The 23600-nt window shown below is 41.7% G+C and overlaps 1 protein-coding gene and 1 long non-coding RNA gene across 6 annotated transcripts in view; one reads left to right on the forward strand and one right to left on the reverse strand.

Annotated features, from left to right (window-relative positions):
- The window catches only part of LYRM4 (LYR motif containing 4), a 264832-nt gene that overhangs the window by 239384 nt on the left and 1848 nt on the right, over positions 1-23600 (reverse strand). The window lies entirely within an intron of this gene.
- On the forward strand, positions 17559-22146 carry LOC113926678. The gene is made up of 3 exons (XR_003521388.1): positions 17559-17948; positions 21112-21191; positions 21983-22146. It is a non-coding gene; the product is annotated as an uncharacterized LOC113926678 (long non-coding RNA).

Raw genomic sequence — 23600 nt, forward strand, 5'->3', positions numbered from 1 at the left:
TTAGGATTTAATTTTATTTTAAAGAATTTAAAGACTTTAAGACTGAAGAAAATCCAGCAAACGTTTGCATTTACAAATTTGGTTGCTGTTTATCATACTGCTTTTTCACATTAATATTGACTAAAGAATATTAGAATGACACTTGCCATTTATCTGCCAAAATGACAATAAAGTACACATGGTAGGTCAAACCACAAATGCAGTCTCAAACTCTGACGATTAATATAAACCTAAGTCTCCTCATTCTGCCATAGGACTGGCAGCGACAGGCCTCTTTAGTCGTGGGCATACTACGTCTCTCCCTTCAGGGCACGCGGTGGCAGAAGGAAGCTGGCCACAGGCTGTCCCTCTAAACTTGCATGTCCTGCTTACTACTTACAGCTCCCGTCCAAAATCAAGTCTTGACAACTCTCTTGGGATACAGATGATTCTCAAAGGTGGTGACACTTTCTGGACACTTTAGGTGCATGCCTTGGTTAGGAGGACATGGCATTCTAAAGACAGGTAATTAAATGTCATTACACTGACAGGAGCCAAGATGCTTTACAGAAGTGTGAAGCAGTGCAGCAGAGGAATGTACAGTGTGGCTAATAAAACCCTTCACTGCATGTCACTGGGCCTTTTCCTTTGAAATCTGATATTCTTCTTCTAACTGCTTAAATCCAAGGTGTTAGCAACTGCTGCTCTTTGGCTACTGACCGCAGGTCTAACTGGTAAAATATGAAGGGCTTTCCACCCCGTCACTTATATTTTAGTACTGAAAACTCAGGGATGAGAAATCTGCAACACACTTTGATTTTGAGTTGCATGAAACTTTTATTACTTGGCCTCGATCTAAGGTCGACTTTTCAATACACATAAATGCTCAGAGCATGAAGGCATTTGGCCTCAGTACTGTCTGTAATTCCATGATCCATTAAGCCCGGTCCGTAACAACAAACAGCACATTCACAGTAGATACCGAGCAATCAGTTTAATGCAGGGAGTACAAACTTAAATGAGTTCCATCTTCTTTAACTACGTCCTAAAATTTTAAAACTGTCCACCCTGCATTAAAAGCCACACGAGTGTGATAAACTGTAATTACCTAGAACCATCATCAATGGATGAACAGAAAAAGGCCAAACTCTCGGCCCGTGTTCAATACACTGAGGTTCAGTTGGGAAGCTTTCCTCGCTGCCATTCTTTGGCAAAATGTGTTTCCTAGAAATAAGGAGCTCTTAAGGGTATGATCAACCACAGCAGGCAGAAAACGGGTGATCTGGCAGATTAGGAGAGGACCTACCTTCTAATTGCCTAGTTGTGCTTTCAAGAGCCTAAAGCAGGTGAAAATCAGATCTGACAGCGTTTTCCAACATGTGTTATGTGAAAAAAAAAAAAAAACTAGTATCCCCTTGGGAAGAGTTACAAAGATATTTGCATATTAAAGCGGTAAAGAAACCTGGAAACATGGGAAGACAAAGTTAGGCACCCAGATTCATTCACAGAACCTCTTCCCATGCCCGATAATACCCATTACATTTTGGGAAATGCTGATCTGGACAGACCTTCTACCGAGCCTGCTTCTTTCAGGTTCAAGAGCTGGAGACTGAATGGGCAGGTCCCAGGCCCTGTGCAACTCCTGCTCAGTCATCAAACCCTTCTCTCACAACAACAGCTAACTGGTCTAGCACACTGACTACACACCAGGCACAGCCTTGTTACTTTACTTGTATCTCCTTTAACCCTCTAGCAACACAGCCTAAGAAGGACATCCGCTGCTCTTAGGTGTGTGAACTCCATTAATTACAGCAGAGATCCTCAACAGAGATCCCCAGCCCCTTCTCCCCCAAAGTCACCTACCATACAGATTCCACAGCCAGTCCCAAGTCAGATCACAGTAGTAAAGGGGATCAGAACATTCTGCCCCCAAATATGTCACTCTGGTATTTGGTTATTTTAAACATCAGGCAATTGAGAAACAGCAGATGCAGGAAGGGCTGTCTGTCCTTTCTGCCCAAAAAGCAGGGCATAAATTTCCCATGAGAAAGGTGTCCTCCCAGTACCAGGAAAGAGAGAACATTCTTATCACTGGAGATGGGGAGACTACACCAAGATGAGTCTGCACAAACAAGCCACACTAAAACAACCCTTACGGGACGCCTGGGTGGCTCAGTTGGTTAAGTGTCTGCCTTTGGCTTAAGTCATGATCCCGGGGTCCTGGGATTGAGCCCCACATCGGGCTCCTGCTCGGCGGGAAGCCTGCTTCTCCCTCTCCTTCTGACCCTCTCCCTGCTCATTCTCTCTGTCTCTCTCTCACTCTTTCAAATGAATGAAAATTAAAAATAAAAAATAAAAATAAAACACCCCTTATATCCCATTAGTTTCCCCATATATTTCCTACTTTCCTGTAATATACTACCCCCCCAAAGCCACAATCCTTTTCTGTGCCTAGTCACTTCTCCACAGTTTATCACCCTTTGTAAAAAATGGAATAATAGCCCCCAAGTCTAACTGCTTTTTGTGGGGCTTCATTTTTCTATGTAGCCATCCGCATGCCCTATAAAAATATTAACACAAAACAGAATTTGTATGCTTTGTCTCCTGTTAATCTTTTCAGTTTAATTTGCAGGTTCCAGGCACAGAACATAAGGACTGTCTTATGTTCTTCCTCTGCTACAGTGGCCTGTGGGATTGCTCAGGACCATGGGCAGTTCTGGCTTGAGAAGATGCTGATCAGTCTGTAGATGTGGTACCTGGTCTTGCCTGAGTATCTCTGATCAGGTTGCGATTCTACAGCTCTTTCCCCAGCTTGTCCCTTCACTACTCCTCCACTGAAACTAACCACCTTGCTTTGCTTAAAGAGAGTAGTAAAAAAATCAACTCCAATTTCAACCCCTATTTCTTAAAATGGCCTATACTATGTATCCTTCTATCATGATATTAAGAAGAAAGTAAAAACTCTCATTGTTATTTAAGATGACTAAATTTAGCACCACTTTATATCTGAAGTATTAGTTTTGGGGGAATCTTTACCATTATTTAAAAATATTTATTTCGTATGTAACCAATATCCCTGAATTAGAGAGGATGGCACTTTGGGAGATGCAATTATTAGTGAAAGGAGCGTCACTAGCCCATGTGTTTGCTCACTCATCACTCATCCATTTAGCAGCAGGTACGGGGTTAGGTACTGAAGGTTCGAGGGGAAATAGGCCAAGGCTTTACAAAGCTCATGGTGTCAGGGACACACTCTACATTACTATCACAAGACTATATACGCAGTGCTCTGAGAACAGAGAGGAGGGAGGGAATAGCTTGGCCTGGGGGTTTGGGAAGTCCTTCTGAGAGGCTGACCTCTTTGAAAGAGGAACAGAATTTTGTCAGAGTACAGCAGCCGTTCTGCAAAGGGAGGCCAATAATGAACTTAGAATTCAAAATTCCACATTTCCATATGACTGGGAAACGTATGGAAAATGCAAGAGGAAAATATGGAAGAAGGAACAGAGAGTTTTGGAGGAAGGAGAGAGGGAAAGAGAAAGACTATCTTTTTTAAACATGAGTCTCTGAGCATGGGATGGAATTCTCTGGTAATATTTAGTTGCTAGATTAAGGGAGAAGGAGAGTACTTTCACAATAAAGTTGTAGTTTTAGTATTATAGCTCGAAAGCAAAGTTTAGTTCCCACTAGTGAGCACATCCAACTCCCGTACGCCACGGCTTCATGGCAGTCCCACTCCCAGGCCACCTCTCAGCCTCTAGCACTTTGTTTTTGGTCCTACTGTGTACCCCCATTACACTGCCTTGTCCCCTAGGGTTTACGGCCAGTGTGTCTACCCCACCAGGTTCTCCATCTCTTCAAGACAGGCACCCTGACCCTGTTCATCTTTATTTTCCCATGGGCCATAGTATGCTTTGCTCATAGTAGGTGCTCTACAACTACTGTTGAATTAAAAAATTTTATTTAATTAGAAAACAAAATACCAAAAACTATCATAAAAATCTGTGACCCAATGGTACACGTAAGATTTCTAACCCAACAGGAATAAAAATTCAATGCTATTTAGCCAGAATTATATACAGCAATAAACTGATACTCATTAGTATTTTTTAACCTAACAAGCAATTTTAGAAATTATTTTTTATTTCACCTACTAACTACACGTTTATATCTTTTCTTCACTATCATTTAATAATTATTATAGTGAATTACCAATGTTAGACAGTTCTGGAAATAACTTACATCTATCTCCACCTACTGCACATTATACTTTAACATTTCCCATATTAAGCATAATTTGAACACATCATCACAATTCTATTCCTGCAACATCAAATATGTGGAGTTAAGTTACTTTAGAATACTTTAGACAGAAAAATAATCTTCTTGTGTTAGTCTTAAGTATGTAGTTTATGGCCTGTTCTTTTATCTGTGTCCAAGTTTTACTTGGTTACAAAGTAGTTTCACTGGAAAACAATGTATTTATTGATTGACTGCCACTGAAAAAATTTGAAAATTTAAAATGTTCTCCCTAGTTTAAGATTAATACATATTAATTTATTTAATTTATATTTAATACAGAATTCATTTGGCTTAGAACCAGAAAAAAATGTCATCACTGTGCTAAACGCCAAACTCTACCCTTCGGAGGGCAACTATGCCCACAAAACTACGACCACTCGAAAAGAACAAAGTACAGTAGTCACCCCCACCCCATCTGCGGTTTTGCTTTCTGAGTTTTCAGTCACATTTGGTTAACCACAGTCCTGAAGCACATGATCCTCCTTCTGACGTATCCACGGAAGATCAACAGTTGCCTGTAACACTATGTCATAGTGCCTATGTCATGCATCTCATTGCATCTCATGTGGGCATTTCATCAGCTCACACCACCACAGAAATAAACAGTGAGTGGATGCCTGGGTGGCTCAGTTGGTTAATCTGCCTTCGGCTCAGGTCATGATCCTGGAGTCCTGGGATTGAGTCCCGCATCAGGCTCCCTGCTCAGTGAGGAGCCTGCTTCTCCCTCTAACCCTCCCCTCCTCATGTACTCTCTCTCATTCTCGCGCAAATACATAAAAAAAATCTTAAAAAAAGAAAGAAAAAAACAGCGAGTACAGAACAGTATTCTGAGAGAGAGGGATACCACATTCACATACCTTTCCTTATGGCATATTGTCATAGTTCTATTTTATTACTGGTTATTGTTGTTACACTCGTACTGTGCCTAATGTATTAAACTTTATCAAACATATCTAAGTATAGGAAAAAAACTTCGGGTATACCATAGGGTTCTGTACCATCTGTGGCTTCAGGCAACCACTGGAGGTACTGAAACGTGTGTGTGTCCTCCCCCCCGCCCCTGGCCCCGACCACAGATAAGGGGAACTAAAATATTGCCCTCTCTGAGCATAGAGGGAAAGGTATACCTGCATGCAGGTAAAGAGGTTTTGACAAACATGCAGAATGGTCTTAAGAGACAATGGTTTTGAGCTCAAAATATTATTCTAAAAACTCAGCCTTAGATAAAATTTCTGAAGTCAAAGCCTTAACTTTTGGTACATGTTAAGTGGCTTATAGCTCAAAATAACCCTGTAGGATAAACCATTTTAGTTATATAGGGGTTCATTTTATCACCGATTGATTTGAGTGTCTCATCTGAAAGTTATTTTAAGAAAGATGGTCTACCATAACAGCCTCTTACAAAAACCGTGAAGGTCTAGAACTGGCGTGCTTTGAATTGGAGTGGATCTAAAGTTCTTAGAGGCCTCTGGTTCTGTCCACGGCAATTCCCTCAAGGTAAAAGTAAAGCTTTCCCTTTCTACTCAGTTTAGATTTTGCCTGGGAGTATAATTTCACTCACTGCTGCGCAAAACACATCAAGTGTCTGACTGAAGTTAAGATCTATCTCTGTAGGAATGACTGAAAGACAAGCCCTCTCTATCTATTCCACTGGATACTCAACTCTATCTGTGGGTGGCGCCAGGGACCTAGAATCTTGGGTCTCTAGTGAAGCTACCTTATTCCCTGTGCTCTGGTGCCATTAGCCCACATTACGAGATGCCAGAAGAAACTATCCTTTGAAACTGACTGTATTTATGTTAAGGATGTTGCACTTCATGAGAGAAATCTCTTGAGTTTTCATGCCTGCAGAGTTGTATTTCTAAGCACCTGGCTGCTTGTATATCACGGACACTGTGACTCCCGTAACCTTCACAATCTTCTCTTCGCATAGGCTACTGGGAAGCTTGGAGCCAGACCGGAGGTTGCTCCCGGCTGCCAAGTGTCCCGTCTTCTCAGCGCCCATTTTGCTTGTTAACCTCATTCCAGGTCTCATTTTGGTTTTCCTACCCTTATTTTCCTGATTCTCACTTGCAACACACATACAATCCTGATTCACTAGTTAAAACATATTGAGGGGCTCCTGGGTGGCTCAGTCTTAAACATCTGCCTTCGGCTTAGGTCATGATCCCAGGGTCCTGGGATCGAGCCCCGCATCAGGGCTCAGCGGGAAGCCTGCTTCCCCCTCTTCCACTCTCCCTGCTTGTGTTCCCTCTCTCACTGTGTCTCTGTCAAATAAGTAAATAAAATCTTAAAAAAAATATTGAAACAAGTTAGGGATAAAATTTAATGCAGCTTGTTTTCAGTTCATTTGAGAAAAGATGAGGTTGCAAAATTTCTTATTTGTTAATTGAAAATTTGGAACAATGTTAAAAGATGGTCAGGTTCTCACGCTAGCCCAAAGGAATTTAATTTAACCACAACATGGCAAGATGTAGTATTAAGAAAAGCTACTGTCATTCAAGACAAGTTCTGCAGGGTAATTCTATATTCATGTTAAAAAAGAAATTTTTCTTATTAGAGAATTTGTGTGTAAAGATACATCACTGATTACCCAAACTCATATAGGCACAAGATACATAAGTTAAGTCAGCTAAGAAATTCATAAGCATTTAAGTAACAGAAAGTCTAAGGGCCTTATAAATAATCCACATTTTATTCAGTCAAGTTGACTTGCTCTTTTTCCCTTATACAAACAAATAACTAAAGGTAATTTAACTCAGTCAGGGTAGTGAAGTGAATACAGATCTTTGAAGAACAAAAAAATGTTAATTTTATGATCCTATTTATTTTGCTTATGCTTCTTCATGATAGGACACAAATGCAAATTTTGACTCAGGGTCAATTCTTAATTTTCTAGCAGCAGAAAATGAAATCTATTTGAATACCTGAATTTTACAAATTTGACATATTTCATATAGATAAACATAATAATGTCTTAGACATAGTTATTCATAGGTCTAGACGATGGCTTATATTTACTGGGCTCTCATTCAGCATTTATGCATTTGAAGTCTACCTAATCAAATTTTCTTGACAAATCTTGGCTTCTAAGGGAAGAATTCTGCTTCTATTAACCCTTGGTGCTACTTTTAAATGCATGACTTCAGAGAGTGGCACCATGGGATTTGGATTTAGAACTGGTGTGCTTTGAATTGGAGTGGATCTAAAGTGGCAAGATGAAGGATGCCTTGGTGGCATTAAGAACTGAAGACACAGAGATTCGTAGAAGGCTGTTATAAAATCCAGACAGAAACTGCTGAGGGCCAACTAAGACAGTCACTGTGGGGATGCAAAATTTCTGCTGGTAAGAGAAATATGGGAGAGACAATCCACTGGGCAAGAAGATGGACTACGGATAAAATAAGGAGAGAAAGTAAAGTGATTTCTGGCTTGAGAGCTGAACATCCAGACAATGAGAAGGAACGCAGGAGGGCCATGTTTGCTGGGATGGATGCAGAATTTTGTGTAGACACACTCAATTTGGTAGCATACCCAGAAGCTGAAGGAAGGCTTTGGAGAGAAGGGTTTGCAGGTTAGGGGAAAGGATAAACCAAGGGTGAATCATCAGAGCACCCTGGGTTGAAGCCACAACATGAAGCCACCCTGGGTTGAGGCACATGTAGGGAGGTTGTGAGAAGGTTAAGGTGCAATAGAAAGGAGATCCCATATTGAAGGAAGAGAAGTAGAGGAGGAGGAGTGTCCCAAACAGGGAGGAGACCAGGAAGACAGTGGTGTCCTGCATGGTGGGGGGGGGGGGGGGAAGATGGTGATCCTGGTAGCAAATGGGCTGAAGACAAAAGAATAACAAAAGGAATTTGACAAGCCAGACTGTAGTGGAGTGAGGAGTAAGCTGAAGGGGACAGTGGAAATCATGTGTAGACCATTCCTACCATGAGCAGGCTATCAAGGGATCGTCTATACTCCAAAGAGCACAAACCACACTGGTCTTTTTTCTACAGGGTTTGCTATTGGCTCTTTTAGAGTAATGTTTTCCTATAGAGGCTGGTTGTCTGTTTTTTAAGGTTCCTTTTGGCAGAGGCTCTCAGCCACCATAAAGGAACAGATGCAGTCATGGGGCAAGACAAGAGCATGAGCAGACAGAAGCATGGGAGGGAAGGCAATGATGGCAGCTGGATGCTCACATCTCCACAGCTCTGGTTTGGCACCAATCAGGAAGGAACTGGGCCTGTGGTCCAGAAATATTTCCTTCCCTTAGGGTAAATGTGGCTATGTGGTCTTGCACCAAATGGGACTCATAGCACCACAGATTCTCCTTGGGAAGATTGACATTAGGTCGTCAATCTAGCTCTGCCAAAGCTAGCCTCACCTGTTTTCTACTGCTGAAATTATTTAGGGAAATTAAAATTATAGAGTCCAAACTCTGACCTGTACTTTGAAGTCAAGGGGTAGTAAGAACAGAAAGAGATCCACAGTGATGTTGGTAATAGCTCCCCAGTAGGTGTTTTCACGGAGAATTTACCTGCACCTATCTGGCAAGACACCAGGACACATGAGTCTATCTCTTATGAAAAGAAGCCCACCCAAAGAAAAAAGAGCAGCATCTTCCTGCAGAGACAGGTGGTGGTCGAGAAGGCTTCCTAACCTGCGTCCACAAGAAACATGGGGAAAAGTGTTGGAATTGGAGGACTCAGGTGTTAACTTAGTTCCCAATCAGCTATATCATTTTAGGTTTGCTACTTTATTGCTCTGAGCTGCAGTTTCCTTACTTGCAAATTGGGGGAAATTAGAAGGATCTGCGGGGCGCCTGGGTGGCTCAGTCATTAGGCGTCTGCCTTTGGCTCAGGTCATGATCCCGGGGTCCTGGGATCAAGCCCCACATCGGGCTCCTGCTCGGCAGGAAGCCTGCTTCTCCCTCTCCCACTCCCCCTGCTTGTGTTCCTGCTCTCGCTGTGTCTCTGTCGGATAAACAAATAAAATCTTTAAAAAAAAAAAAAAAGGATCTGCTTCGTGGACTTTTTATGATGGTTAAATGAGATAATGCAAGGAAGGGCCTAACGTGTCTGGCCCATGAGAAATGTTTAAGTATAACAAAGCTATTATTATGATTGTACTTGTAAAATGGAGTAATAATACCTATTTCATAGTGAATCTACACTGAATAAGACAATGCATACTGAAGTACATGATATATGGTGCTTGATACACAGCATGTGATCCATCAATGTTAATTCACTTTGGAGTCCCCCTGTCTTCTTTTTTCCCCCCAAACACTGGGGGAATCTGTGTGAATATGGAACAGATATCCCTCAGGCAGTAAACAGCCTCAGTGGCAAGGGCTGATTTTATTAACATGATTTTAATCAGAATTTGAATAAAATCAGTCCTCCTAATGCTTTTAACCCCTGGAATGAAACTGTAACTAAGCCTGAATTTGGTAAATACGTGTGTGAGACTACTACCTACAGTGGATCTAGTTATCAAAGTGCTGGAAGGCTCCTGTTACAACACAATCTTACTAGAATGAAAACTCTAGGAACGCAGGACTCCGATAAGTTTTATTTTCTGCTCTATCTCTGGTGCCCAGCAGAACGCCTGCTATACAGTGGAAGTTCAATAAATATTTGTTAACTGAGTGAGTATGGCTCCCAGAGATATGTGATATGTCAGTGCCTTTGTCAAAAAGTTACCGTCCACAAGGATTGGGCGCCTGGGTGGCTCAGTTGGTTAAGCAACTGCCTTCGGCTCAGGTCATGATCCTGGAGTCCCGGGATCAAGTCCCGCATCGGGCTCCCTGCTCAGCGGGGAGTCTGCTTCTCCCTCTGACCCTCCTCCCTCTCATGCTCTCTGTCTCTCATTCTCTCTCTTGCAAATAAAGAAAATCTTAAAAAAAAAATAAAAAAAAAAAGTTACCGTTCACAAGGATCATGGAGAGGAAAATAGACATGGGAGGCCTAAAGGCAACTGTGGTGTTGGTGGTGGACAACTGAAGTGCCATAAAATAATGATACATGGCACTGGTCTGACTCAGGAATCCTGGGATTCTAACAGAGTCCTTCATCCTTAGTGATGTCATAAAATACAATTATTTCAACCTAAGTAAGACAAACTCAAACACTCCCAACCATATTATCGCTACCTTAATTTGAAAGTGCTTCATAGATTATGAAGCCCTCACACATAAATTCTCATTTAATAATTTGCTGGCCTGCTTGCACTTTTTAGGAGAGTCCCTACGATAGGCAAAGTCAGGGAGGGGGAGGTTTAAAAATAAAACACAATATAAGTATGACAAGATTTCTGCTCTTCAAGGACTCAAAATACAGCAGGAACCAGCAAATCCTTCAAGGGCAAATTCTGTTAATTTCATCCGTCTGCTCTATCCACACTTGACCCAGGTGTTTTACCTCCATCACGGAGGCAGATACTCAGGACTCCAGAGAGATTTAAGACCCTGGGAGCACAAAATGTGGGTTTTGAGCCCTGCTGTCCATAGCTCCCATTCTCTTGCACATGTTAAAGACTTCGAGAATAGAAAAGAAATCAACCAGATTCTCTTTTCTTAGGTTCTAATATTCTGAACACATTTGTCTTCAGGCTGGCAAATGAAAATATAAAGGAATTGCAAAATGAAAACAGGCTGTGCTGAAAGGTAATAACTCTTTCCTCCATCCTTAAAGAAGAAGAAAAAAAATGGAAGATATAGTAAAAATAAACACTGGATTCCCTCTTATTCCTCAGGGTTAGAAGGATGCCAGAGACAATCCTCTGTGATAATTGTATGCCTGAAATACATGAGGTTTTCCAGGTGATTGTGGACTAAAGTTAATCATTGTGGAAATAACATTATTGCCAGGAAACGACTGCCTAGGTTAGTAGTAGAGGTTATGAAAGAAGAAGTAGTTTTTGGCATTTTGGTTATTTTTAATTAATTAAAACAAAGAAGCTTGTTTTCTCTTTACCATCTTGCACTGGTTCTTCTGACCTTTGAAAATTCTTCTCAGTGAAACAGATGGTGGCATCTTAAGAAAACAATGTGTCCACAATCACTACCAGTGACAGACAGTTCTGACAACATGGACTTTTTTTCTTCCCATACCAAGTTTTGTTCCTCGCCTGAGATGTCTCATTTGTTCATCACCTGAGATGACTCAGAGTTTTGGGAGAATTTTTCCTTGTGTTTTTATTTTTTTAGAAGGAAAATGGAAGTGGCTTTTAAGAAACCATATGGCCCACACATCTTGCTTTCTGAATCGAGTCTACCTCTTAACAATGCTGCTGACAGGACATCCCTGTGATAGAGCCCCTTCCCCCATCCCTGCTCGTCCTTCAGACCACGTCTGAAGGTCTTAGGGCATGGAGAGTATCTGGCTGAGGATGCAAGAGCAGGAGTGCTGGAAAGGGAGAAGAGAGAATCCTGTCTGATGTAGCTCGTGTGTTTAGCCAAAATGTAGGAAGAAACGGTCCCAAACCTGAGATCCTCACTCTATGGAGAGAAGCAGTTCTGCCCTAGCTTGGGATAGAAGTTGGGACCTGTTCTCTCTACACTCACCTAGCTCAAGCCTCTGAGAGGCCTCAGCAACCGTGGCAACATGGATGTGGATGGGCAGGCTGGGTGTAGCGCGCACACGTGAGCATTCCTAACAGCAGACAGCCAGCCAGCCTCCGCCGCCCGTGGGGGAGGGAGGGGAGGCTGGGAGGCCCTTCCTCGGGGCTCCTGCTGCAGCTTACACCGCCTACTGGGGTTCCTTCAGCTTGGGGAGGCAGCTTGAAAAACTACCCTAGTACTGTGTGATCACTTGTTAGTAATGGGCTTGCCTACATACACCTTACAGTGGTCCCAAAGAGAAAGAAATCAAGCTGGTTTCATTTGCAGGAAGGCCTTTTTAAATATTATAGGTGAATTTCTGGGGGAAAAAAGGCTGGATATAAATTTGGTTGGGGAAACCAAATCTTATCTTAAAATTCTCTGAGATGCCTCTGTATTCAGATATGTGAAGAAGGAAGTTAAAGAAAATTATGTGACCATCTGTGCCCTAAACATGATCACCCCGGTAGTTAATCTTTTCACTTATCCTTGTTAATAAGCAGTTACCCGTACACATGGCTTTCACTCACACATTTCTTTTGCTTTTCCAGTGTGTTATCACTGAGAAAGTGAAGTTGACTCAAACATAGTCCTTACGTCCCGGGGACAGTATAGTGAACAAGGACAAGAGTGATGGGGGAATTAACGTGGCAGGATTTTGCACAGTGTCTGGAAGACAAGGAAGGAGCCACCATAAATACAATCCATTCGTGCCTGGCTTGGATGCTGCAGGGATAGTGGTGAGCAAAACCACACACAGTCCTTGACTTCCTGCAGCCTGAGGGCAGACTAGTGGGGCAGACGTTACGGAGGTGATTACAAAGTCCACGTAGAATTACACCTGGTGGAAGTGTCATGACAGAGCAGTCATGGGGCTGTGAGAGCTTACAGCACAGGCATGTGCCTTTGCTGGGGTCCAGCTGAGTGAGCAGGGAGGGGTGACCTATACGGACAGAGAAAGACCTTTGAGACAGAGGAACAACATGAGTTCAGGGCAGCATAGTATTTCAGAAAGTTGAGAAAAGGGCAATGTGAGGAGAGCATCCCCCAAAAGGGAAGGTGATATAGGGCCAGAGAGGCAGGGAAACTGACCCTATTGCAAATGTAGGCCATGGTAAGGATTGTGAACTTTATCAAGAGCAATGAGAAGCAACTAAAGTTTTTTAATTTTTCCTTTAGTTGTTATTTTTTAAAAGATTTTATTTATTTATTTGAGAGAGAGAAAGAGCATGAGTTGGGGGCACGGGCAGAGGGAGAGGGAGAGGGAGAGGGAGAAGCAGACTTCCCGCTGATCAGGGAGCCTGATGCAGGGCTTGCTCCCAGGACCCTGGGATCATGACCTGAGCCAAAGGCAGACACTTAACTGACTGAACCACCCAGGCACCCGTTTCCTTAAAAAAAAAAAAAATTTGTTTAATAAGGAAATAGAGTGGGGTTGGGAGGTTTCAGAGAGCTTATCAAGAGTCAGCCTATTAGCTGAATTCTGAAGGATGATTAGGTTTTGCTGTACTAAGGGAGGGAACCAGTATGTGATCACATGAAGGCCTAAAGCCACGTGGCACCATTACGAAAATGGGAGAAGTTTGATCTGGCTGAAGTGAAAAGAGACAGAAAGAGAGGAGGCAGAACACAAAGAGGGGCATGTGAAGCTAAGAATGAATTTTACTCCAAAAGCCACGTCTAGCCTCTGGTGCATTTAAACAGGGGGAGTAGGGTGGCTGGGTGGGAGCAAGCATATCTTAGAGCCAAAGTTTTGGGTTCAAATCTTGACTCTGGTCCTTATAAGGTCCTTCAGTTGGATAAACCATGGTACTCCTTCCTCAAAGAAATCATCCACCTACTGGTGCCCAGCACCTTGCTCAGCAAGTTAGCTACCTGCATTTAGAGGGGTTACAGAGCGGACTGACAGTAGAACAGGGGTGCAGCCACCGAGATGAAGAGTAACGATGAGCTAAGCTAGCAGGGATGAAGAGGAGGGGATGGGCCTGAGTGGTGTCCAGGTAGAATGTGGAAGAACAGGAAGCCAGGTAAAGGGAAGGTATCTTGGACGAATGCCCAATCCCCAGCTTAGCTGGGCAGGTCTGGATGTGTGTGAGTTGCCTATTCCATCTGGTGCTTGAGCTGGAAACAGACTTGGGAGTAAACACCAAATGAAGGTGGCAAATGAAACTACGGATTGTGATAAAATTAAAGGGAAGGTACAAAGAGGGAAAAGCAGAAGAACCAAGCACAGGAACCTGGGAATGAACAGACCTTTGGGTATATCAGAGTCTCACGGGAAGCCAGTCCTTCAGACATGAGGAAGGAGAGGTGCTGAAACTAGGTGATGACACTGAATTTTTTTTTTTTTTTTTTTTTTTGAGACTGAATGTTCTAGTCAGGATTCTGGGGCCTGCAGGGGGCAGAGCCTGTAAGCAACATCCCTTCCAGGAGGCTGCCCAGCAGGATCTGCCCTAATTTACTCAACACCTCCCGGGATTGCCTTCCTTTAGAGTTTCAAGTTTGGGGTTTAGTGGCATTAGGTTTGCCACTAAAAGCTGTGCTTACTATTTCTTGTCTCCATGAGTTTAGAGGTCTGTCACAGTCCTGAAATCTTTTCATCCTTGGTCTGAGAAGGGAAGAAACAGAACACTGAACTCGAGTACAATGTGAATCCTCAATAAAGAACTGTTGAATGAGTAAGAGACCACTGGACCAGGAGAGAGGATCAATGGCTTGTTCTGGCTCCAGTGTGGCTGCAAGGAACTAGTTTCTCAATTAATTTAGCATTCTGCTTAGTAAAGGGCAAAGGAGATTTTAGATGAGATGCTTCTGCCTATAGAAATGACTTCTGGTTAAGACAACCTCACTGTTAGGGATCAGATGCCAGGGAGGGATAATTGTATAGGGAAAATATTTGTATTTATTCTCAAACTGTGGATGCACAAAAAGAAAGGATGAGGGCATTAAGTGAATAAATATGCTATAGAATAATATATATAATTGTAATGAATTGATCACATAAGTAATTTTAAACTAGGCAAAAGGGGGTGTACTAAATCCACTCAAAAATTACCCCAGAAACAAAAGAATATAAGGTTAATAGAGGCACTAATGACATCTAATGAGCCATGTGATAAATAAAACAAATAATTACCCTGAGAACAAATAAAATGAACTAACTGAACACTGATGAATATTAACTGGCAAATAAAATTAATGTATGAAAGCTACATAATTGGAGAAACAAAAGTGAGCTAAGCTTATATAGTGTTGCAGATTAAGTTAACATCTAGGGCCAAAGAGATGCTTTAAAATTGTGTCTGAAGGGGCACCTGGGTGGCTCAGTTAGTTAAGCATCAGCCTTTGGCTCAGGTCATGATCCTGGGGTTCGGGATTGAGTCCCACGCTGGGCTCCCCACGTGGTGGGGAGTCTGTTTGTCCCTCTCCGTCTGACTTTCCTCTTGCTCATGCTCTATGAATAAATAAAAAATCTCAAAAAAAAATTGTGCCTGAGGGACACCTGGGTGGCTCAGTCAGTTAAGCATCTGTCTTTGGCTCAGGTCATGATCCCAGCATCCTAGGATCAAGCCCCGCATCGCGCTCCCTCCTCAGTGGGGAGTCTGCTTCTCCCTCTCCCTCTGTGCTCTTTCTCCCTCTCAAATAAATAAATAAAATCTTAGAAAAAAAAAATCCTGTCTGAAACATCCAGATACTCTCCTGAAGCTGTATCACTGCACACAAAGGTACTCATGGGAAATGTCTTCCTTGTACCACAGAGGCACCGTCCCTGATATGTGTGATGTTTCATTTTGAATGGTCTTCCTCCTTCCAATTATATTCTGCTCACTGAAGTTCGAGTCATCCCCTCTAATCCAACATATTCAACCAATCACGAAGATCAGCTAATTCTACTTCTCAGTGTATCTCAAAACCAGTCTCTTCTCTTCATTCATCACCACTGCTCCAGTTTGGCCTTTACCATCAGGACTCAATAGAACTAATGCCGTTACCTCCTAACTGGCCTCTGTCTTCAATCCCCTTCACGTCTGGGGTCCAGCTAAAGGCGTACCTGTAGTCTGCTTAAAATACCTAATGGCTTCCCACTGCCTAGAAACACATCCCAGCAGTCTGGCAGGGCACTTGGGGCTCTGTCATCTGTGGTCTCACTTCCGTGATCTGTCTACTCTCATCTTCGCCCTCTGTCTGCCATCAGTGGCCCAAACTGCTGGCAGTCCCTCACACCCAATATCAATTACACCTTTTTTTTTTTACATCTGTCCCCTCTGCTTCTGCCTTTCTTCACCAGCAAATCCCTACTGAATCTTTACAGCTCGGGCCAGCTACCATTGCTTTCTAAACCTCACTCCCCTTCTGGACAGGCTATGTTGCATTGCCTGTCTGCTTCCACCACACGATGCTCAATTCTCCATCAGTACACTGCCACCACACTGTTATAAAATTTGCAGTGAATGTATTACTGTGGGCACTGAACTGCAAAGCTCCTCAGGCAAAGATCATCTTCTGTTTATCTCTGTACCTTAGCAGGGAGCAAAGGGTCTGGCACATGGCAGGTATCCAAAGAAGGTTAGCTGAATGAAGGCTCAAGCCAATCTCACCATATTGAAACTATGTATTCCAGTGATAGAGTTTTCTGGACTGAGAATAAATACCTGGCAAATACGAATAAATACCTGGCACAGAATGACTCCAAAAGTTTAACTTGAGCTGGTTAAATCACTGTTGGCTACTACAAATTTCAATGATTTGGCAGCTGGACTGCCAGTGTAAAAGATAACTATGTAGTAGCTAATTTACCTGTATCTGCTGAAATATAGGGGTGACTTTGGAGTACCTGCTGTATGCCAAACACTCTGCCAGAAAGTTTGGCAACTTTAGTACTCTCATTTTATAGATGTCATACTGGGGAGTAAATGATTTTTACCAAGGTAACAGAGCTCATTGACCTTAAATTTGAAATGTTTTTCTTTTAAGTAATCTGCACACCTACTAACATGGGACTTGAATTCACAACCCTGAGATCAAGAGTGCTATGCTTTGGGGTGCCTGGGTGGCTCAGGTGGTTGAGCATCTGACTTGATTTCAGCTCAGGTCATGATCTCAGGGTCCTGGGATCGAGCTCCGTATTGGGCTCCACACTCAGTGGGGAGTCTCCTTGAGATTCTCTCTTTCCCTCTGCTCCCCCACCTGCCACCCCAAATAAACAAACAAACAAATAAATCTTTAAAAAAGAGTGGTATGTTCTACCAGCTGAACCCCTAGGTGCCCCCAAAGCAAGTTTTCTTGATTCAAAGGCCAGGAATCTTTCTAAGTCAAGACTGCCTTGCTCATGATTCTCATTCATAATACTGAAAACAATATTTAAAGCAAATTAGTTGAGGAATGATAATATTAGAGGAAGAAATATGGTGTAAAAGAAAAGAAGAGAGAAGTTCTAGCATCAAGTCATTGCAACTTTCATTTCTCTTTTATTTGTCATGAAAGACTTTTCTGTGAGCTTTTTTTTTTTTTTTTGGTTTAAATCTCAAAACATTTGAGTTAAAAAAAACTGCTATACTTTAAAAGACAATTCCAGTAATGAGTGGCTATGAAGCCACACAGATAACCAAGATGTCACAGTGATACATTACTATGTCATAACTTTGGAAATTCTAAATTTGCTTCTTAAAATGGGAGGGTAGAGATCAACTGAAGGAACCCTATTCAAGGCATTCCTATTACTAACACAAACAAAAGCCAGGAGGACCCAACTTAATTCAGCTCACTCTTGCTAAATCCAGAAATTCACAGCTTGGCTCATGTCACTGATCTAGTTTTATTACTTAATTTGGTTTCTGTAGAATTTTCCTAAATTGGCCAAGTACCAGTTAATTGAGAAAATAAATGCTAAGACATATGTAAAAATCCATTACCTGATGAAATGGGATTCAGTGTCAGGAAAGGGGTCATAGAAGAGAAGAAATAGAGAATGAAGTACCTTTCACCCACGACAAAGCAGTCATATGGCTATTGATGCAAGTTGTTAAGAGGCAGGCAATTTTCTATGATGTTCATTACAGCAGTTCTCAAACAATGTTTTGTAAGTATACTTGTGTTAAAAAAAAAAAAAAGCAATACCCTTAACACAGAATAATTTAAAGACAGTTTACGGAAATCCCATTTACTTTTTGCATTTTGTGGTCTAGCTTTACTCCTTTACTGTCTTAACAACATTCTCTATTTTCTCTTTGCCCTGAATCTCTCATTTATTATTTTTTAATTATGACAATTATTTCATCTTATTGTATGTATTCTTATAAATTTTTTAAATATTTAGGGGCCAAGATAAAGCATAAATAGAATAATAGAATCTGGAAACTTTTATAAACTAAACTCAGTAAGTCAACAATGACACATAGATCTAATAATTTTTTAACACTTTGCTCTACTGTCAAGAGAAAAAATGTTATTTTCCCCCCCAATTCAGGCTATGTTAAATATTTTCTTCTCAAAGTTAATTGTACAATTTTACTTATTTTCCTGCTATATGCCATGGCAGAACTTAGCAACCACAAAAGAAAAAAAATTTTTTGAAATGTCAAGCATATTTAATGGTTAATGAATAATCCTTCTTTGAAGAGTCTAAGAAGCTGTTTTTCTTCAGTACAAATGAACTGTCTCTAGTTGTTGTGGGGATTTGTAGAAAGAAGGGATCAGTTAACAATGGTTCTAATAAAGTGCCACAGGCTATTCCATGAGTTCAATGGTAGATACTTGGAACAAATTTAAGAGTAAATTTGGGAAGAACTTAGAAAATTTAAGAGTTGTCTTTTTCTCTTTTATTCCTCTCCTCCTTTTCTGTGTTCTTGCATAGCCTGTGACATAAAGTTAAAAAAATTTTCAGAGAGATAAGCTTTGTCCACATTTTATAGTGAGCAAAACTCTACTTTAGCTGCTTATGACAGAATTCTGTGGTTTCTTTGATTGCTCATAATATACACATCCATTTCAAGACTTAAAAAAAACAGAAAACTTCTTTACTGGGGGAAAAATCCTAATAATCTTGTTAAGAATGCCAAAAAGCTGCTGAACCATCCTGTGTTTGTATTCTATCTCCAAGGCTCTAGTGCAATAATATATATGAGCTTTCAAGAACTGTTAGGAACAGACAAAACTGGATTTGTTCATTTGTTCCAAAGCCAAAGAATATTCGGCAGTGAGGTCTTTAGTGCAGCTGTCCTGTTTTAGAAAGGGAAAGGTGCTTGGTGTTGATGCTATTCACATTAGAATTAGTATTACTCACCTTGGCATTCTTGATCAATCAGTGGCACATGGGGCAAAACAGTTAGTCAATGTCTAAAGTTCTGTAACAGTAAGTACAGAACTTGTGGAGGAAACCATCTGCCTGGTGTCTGCTGTGTCCAGGAGCTCAAGGTTCCACGTCCTCAGCTTCTAGTTCAAAGAGAACAGACTACTAAATAGGAACCATTATTTAGTCCATCAAGACTTCAATCAGGCTTCAATCATGTTGCGTTCAGTGGTGTAGCAGGTGGTAACTGAGACCTGTCATTACCAACAGTTAGTAATTTACCAGTCACAAAACTAGGGAGAACCTGTTTAGCTACTGCAGCTGGAAAAATAAATTGTGAAAATATCTATCTTTAGATTGATGTTTCTAACACTTTTGAAGGCCAAGTCAGAGGATGCATGGGGTTGTAGGAAGTTTCCACTGAGCAGGGTGGAGTCCTGGAAAAAGCAGTGCCCTGCTGGCTGGGAGGCATCCTAGTTCCCATTCTATCTTTACCAGTTGCCGACTTTAGTCAAGCTGTTTATCCTTTCTATCCTCACCTTTGTCTTAGACCCATTTGATTACTTGCTGACTATTTCGACCAGCACTCAAAGTCATCTATGCTGGAACTCCAATCCAGTGCTTCTGGCCTCGAGGTGCCCCTTGTGTTTTACTTCCCCGGCACGACACCTCATTGTCTGTGCCTGGAATGCTCCTCCACCCATGTCTACATGTCCCTAGTTGCACACACACTAACTGCTGGCTGGCCGAGCAGTCATTCCCAATCCTTTTCTCTTTGCTGCCTTCCACTACAGAGGCTGGAATAGCTACACCCTCATTTTCCAGCCCCGTGCCCAGCTAGTGAGAAAAATGTAACAGAGTTCTGGTCAGTGCTATAACCAGAAGTCCACTAGAACGGTTCCAAGTTTACCCTTTCCTTATGAGACAAAGCTTACTATTTCCTGGTTGGGGCACCCTTTTTTTTCTGCTTCTTGCCTTGAATAAGGATATATTTGGAACTTCAATAGCTGTTTGCAACCACCAGGCATAAGCATGAGAGGAAAACGAACACTCAGACACCTTGACATCATCTAGTGGCTAAATCAGTTCGACCAGCTACCTACCTCTAGACCTTCTCTATGTGAGAATAAACGCCTTATATACTGTGTAAAGGTTTTCTATTACTTGTACTCAAAAGCATTCCTATTGATAATCTATTTTTAAGGTGGTGCTTATGAGGACAGCTCCCCTATACACCTTTTCCTCCTTTGAACTTTACTGATAGTTTTTTTTTTTTTAAAGATTTTATTAATTTGAGAAAGCGAGAGAGATAGAGAGAGAGAGCACGAGTCGGGGGGAGGTGGAGGGGAAGAGGGAGAAGCAGGCTCCCTGATGAGCAAGGAGCCCAGCGCTGGGCTCCATCCCAGGATCCCAGGACCCCAGGATTACGACCTGAGCTGAAAGCAGACGCTTAACCGAATGAGCCACCCAGATGCCCCATGAACTTTACTGATAAACTTCTGATGATACTATGAAAATTAATAAAGGGAAGTCTCATTTGAAATGTAGTTGGCAAGCCCTGTAGGGGGACCTGTCACTCACGAACTTTCCATCTAGCTTACCCCACACTAATGGACCGGAAGAAGTTCACATTACTATCCCAGCAGAAAGAAGGTTATCTCCTTGCCCAGCACCCACCCAGCCAAGGAGAAACTGCCACAACCTCAGCCAAGGAGGAACCACCAACACCCTCAACTCTTCACTTTCCTCCAACAGTCTTTTGTTCCAAGCAGCCCCTCCCCTTTGTTCTCCAGATTGGCTTATGGTTTGCCACAGCCTGCCTGTCCTGAATTGCAATTCCTCTGTTCCCAAAGAGACTCATTTGGCTGGTAAAATAATGGGCTCTTTTGTTTTTTAAGGTCAATGGTCAGTTACCACTCTCTACCATTAATGGGAGGCTCATTTTGATTTGCAGCTCTCACCTCAATGCTTAGTGTACAAGAAGTGTAATACTCAAAATATTTAATGAAGAAAGGAGTTCTGATACTCAATTTGGTAAGCATTTGGGCATTATTTTTGCTTTTTCTCATATTTTACATTATTTTTAACCTATAAGAGGAGAAATGGCTGATAAAAATTACTTCTGAATACAATTTCCTCTTACTTTTTAACAAATAATTATAAACATATACTGCATAGTTACTGTGCTAAGCACTAGGGATAGATCAAAAAACAGAATTTCTGCTTTCAAGGAATGAATGGCAGACACAAGTAAACCTACAATGACAATAGTGTTTGATACGTGTAATAATAAATCTGAGAGCACAGTGCTTCCTCAACATCCACTTACTTTCCACTTCATCCAGAAACTGGCTGTCAGGCATGACATGAATCACCTCAACTTCCCATCCTTTCCCAACTTCACCTCCTTCACCCACTGATGAAAAAGTGTCCCTTCTCCTGTCCCAAGACCAGCTGTGCTCTCAGACACAGCACTTCTCACCTCTTGTGGGGTCTTGCTCTAGCAGTTATCCAAACACCCCTATTATGTTAACCAGAGTTCCTGGGGTGATGGGTTGGTTTACACTAACTGTGGCTGTTTACTTCTTTCTGATTCACTTCTCAACCCCCACAATCCAGGTTTTGCCTTAACCACCGCACTAACACTGCTCTGGTAAATGTCCCTAGAGATCTCCGTACTGCTGACACCAGGGACCACATTTCCATCTTAATTTATTGGACCTCGCTAAAGCAAGTGCCCCTGACCACAACCACTTTCCCAAAACACGGGACAATCTGGACTTCTGTGACACTACTCTCATTGCTTGTTCTCTTTTCGTTTTTAGACACTATGGTGTTATCCAAGTGTGGGCCAGGGGCCAGTGGGGGATCTGAGACCTTTCAGGGGATCCATCAGGAAAACTGTTTTCACAATACCAAGAAGACATTTGCCTGTTACTCTCATTTTCTTATGCGTGTACAGTGGAATTTCCCAGAGGCTAAATGACATGTGATATAGCAACAGGCCGTAGGCAGACACAAATACAAGAATCTACCCTTCTTTCATTAAGTCAAACATTAAAGAGATTTGCAAAAATGTCGAACAATGTCACTCTTGTCACTAATTTAATGGTTACTTTTCATAAAAATGTTATTTATGTTAGTATGTAATGGCTTTACTGGCTGCCTGTCAGCTAAGAATAAAGTCCAAGTTCCTTAGCATGGTGCCTAGGCCCCTGAGTATGTGGTCTTTTTCACCCTCAGTCTCATCCTGTCACCCTTGAATCACACTTAACTCTCCAGCAATTAAATAATCTTCTACTGTTTGTTGTTATTGGAGTGTACTATGCTGCTTCATGCCTTTGACCCAATGTCATCTTCTGGGAAGTATTCTTGATTTCACCCCTGTGCATGCCCATCACAGCACTTAACACAGTTTGTGAAAATGGTTTCTATAACTGTCCCACAGAGGTTAAAAAAGCCATTGATAGTAGGTGCTTTGCTGAACCCAAAGCTCTTATCTTTCTATCTCCAGGTTTTGGTACGACACAGGGCAAATTAGTCTTCAGACATGTTTTTGGAAGCACTGAAGTAAAATGACACTTAAGACCTGCTTGGATGGAGGTTGGGGTTGTGAATGAGGAGAGTTAGGAAAACCTTTGTCCTGAGAAGGTCATGATTGAACTGAATCTCAAAAGAGGATGAACTCAAGACAAGAGTGTTTAAAGGGCATTGCCCAATAGAGAGAACTTCACAAGGGGGAAGGGGCTGTCTTTGAAATTCACAAGACATAGCCTTAATACAGAAGGACATTATTTTTTAACAAGTTTACTATCTTAGAGATCATACCAGTGGAAGTCTCAGGTTTTAGGTCCATGATTTCAAGAAAGTGTAAAATGATTATTAGATTCCTATAGTTAATACATTTACACATGTATAATAAATTCAGTTCAAAAGCATTACTCAAAGTATAATTTGAACAATTATTTTTCTAAATGTATATTACCTTACAGTGGCTCACACAGAAACTCATTTCCAATTTTCTGCTCACCAGGTACAATTCGAATGGTTTTCCTGCAGTTTACCCCTGTTGACTTGGCATTTATCCACTTGATAAAAATTTTGCCTCAAATGTGGATTTCACCACCTGGCTCACAAATCATTTCCAAATGGATTTTTAGTAATGTAAGAGTCCTCAGAGATTACCTAGTCCAACAAGCTATTTTTGTAAGCAAGAAAATTGAGTGACTTGTTGAAGATGACATATTCTCTGAGGACTCCTCCTCGACTTTTCTATGATGTGCTTTCATATCTACCTTATCCCTCCCTTCAGTGTATGACCTGTGTGCTGATTCCCAGTTCTTGTTCATTCTCAGTAAATATAAATGACAAAATACCTTCTTCCAGACCGCAAATAACTGGCTTCCACTTATTCACTTGCATATTTTGTAGCTTTCTTCAACA

This window comes from Zalophus californianus, chromosome 7 (genome assembly GCF_009762305.2).
Source record: "Zalophus californianus isolate mZalCal1 chromosome 7, mZalCal1.pri.v2, whole genome shotgun sequence".
NCBI lineage: Eukaryota > Metazoa > Chordata > Mammalia > Carnivora > Otariidae > Zalophus > Zalophus californianus.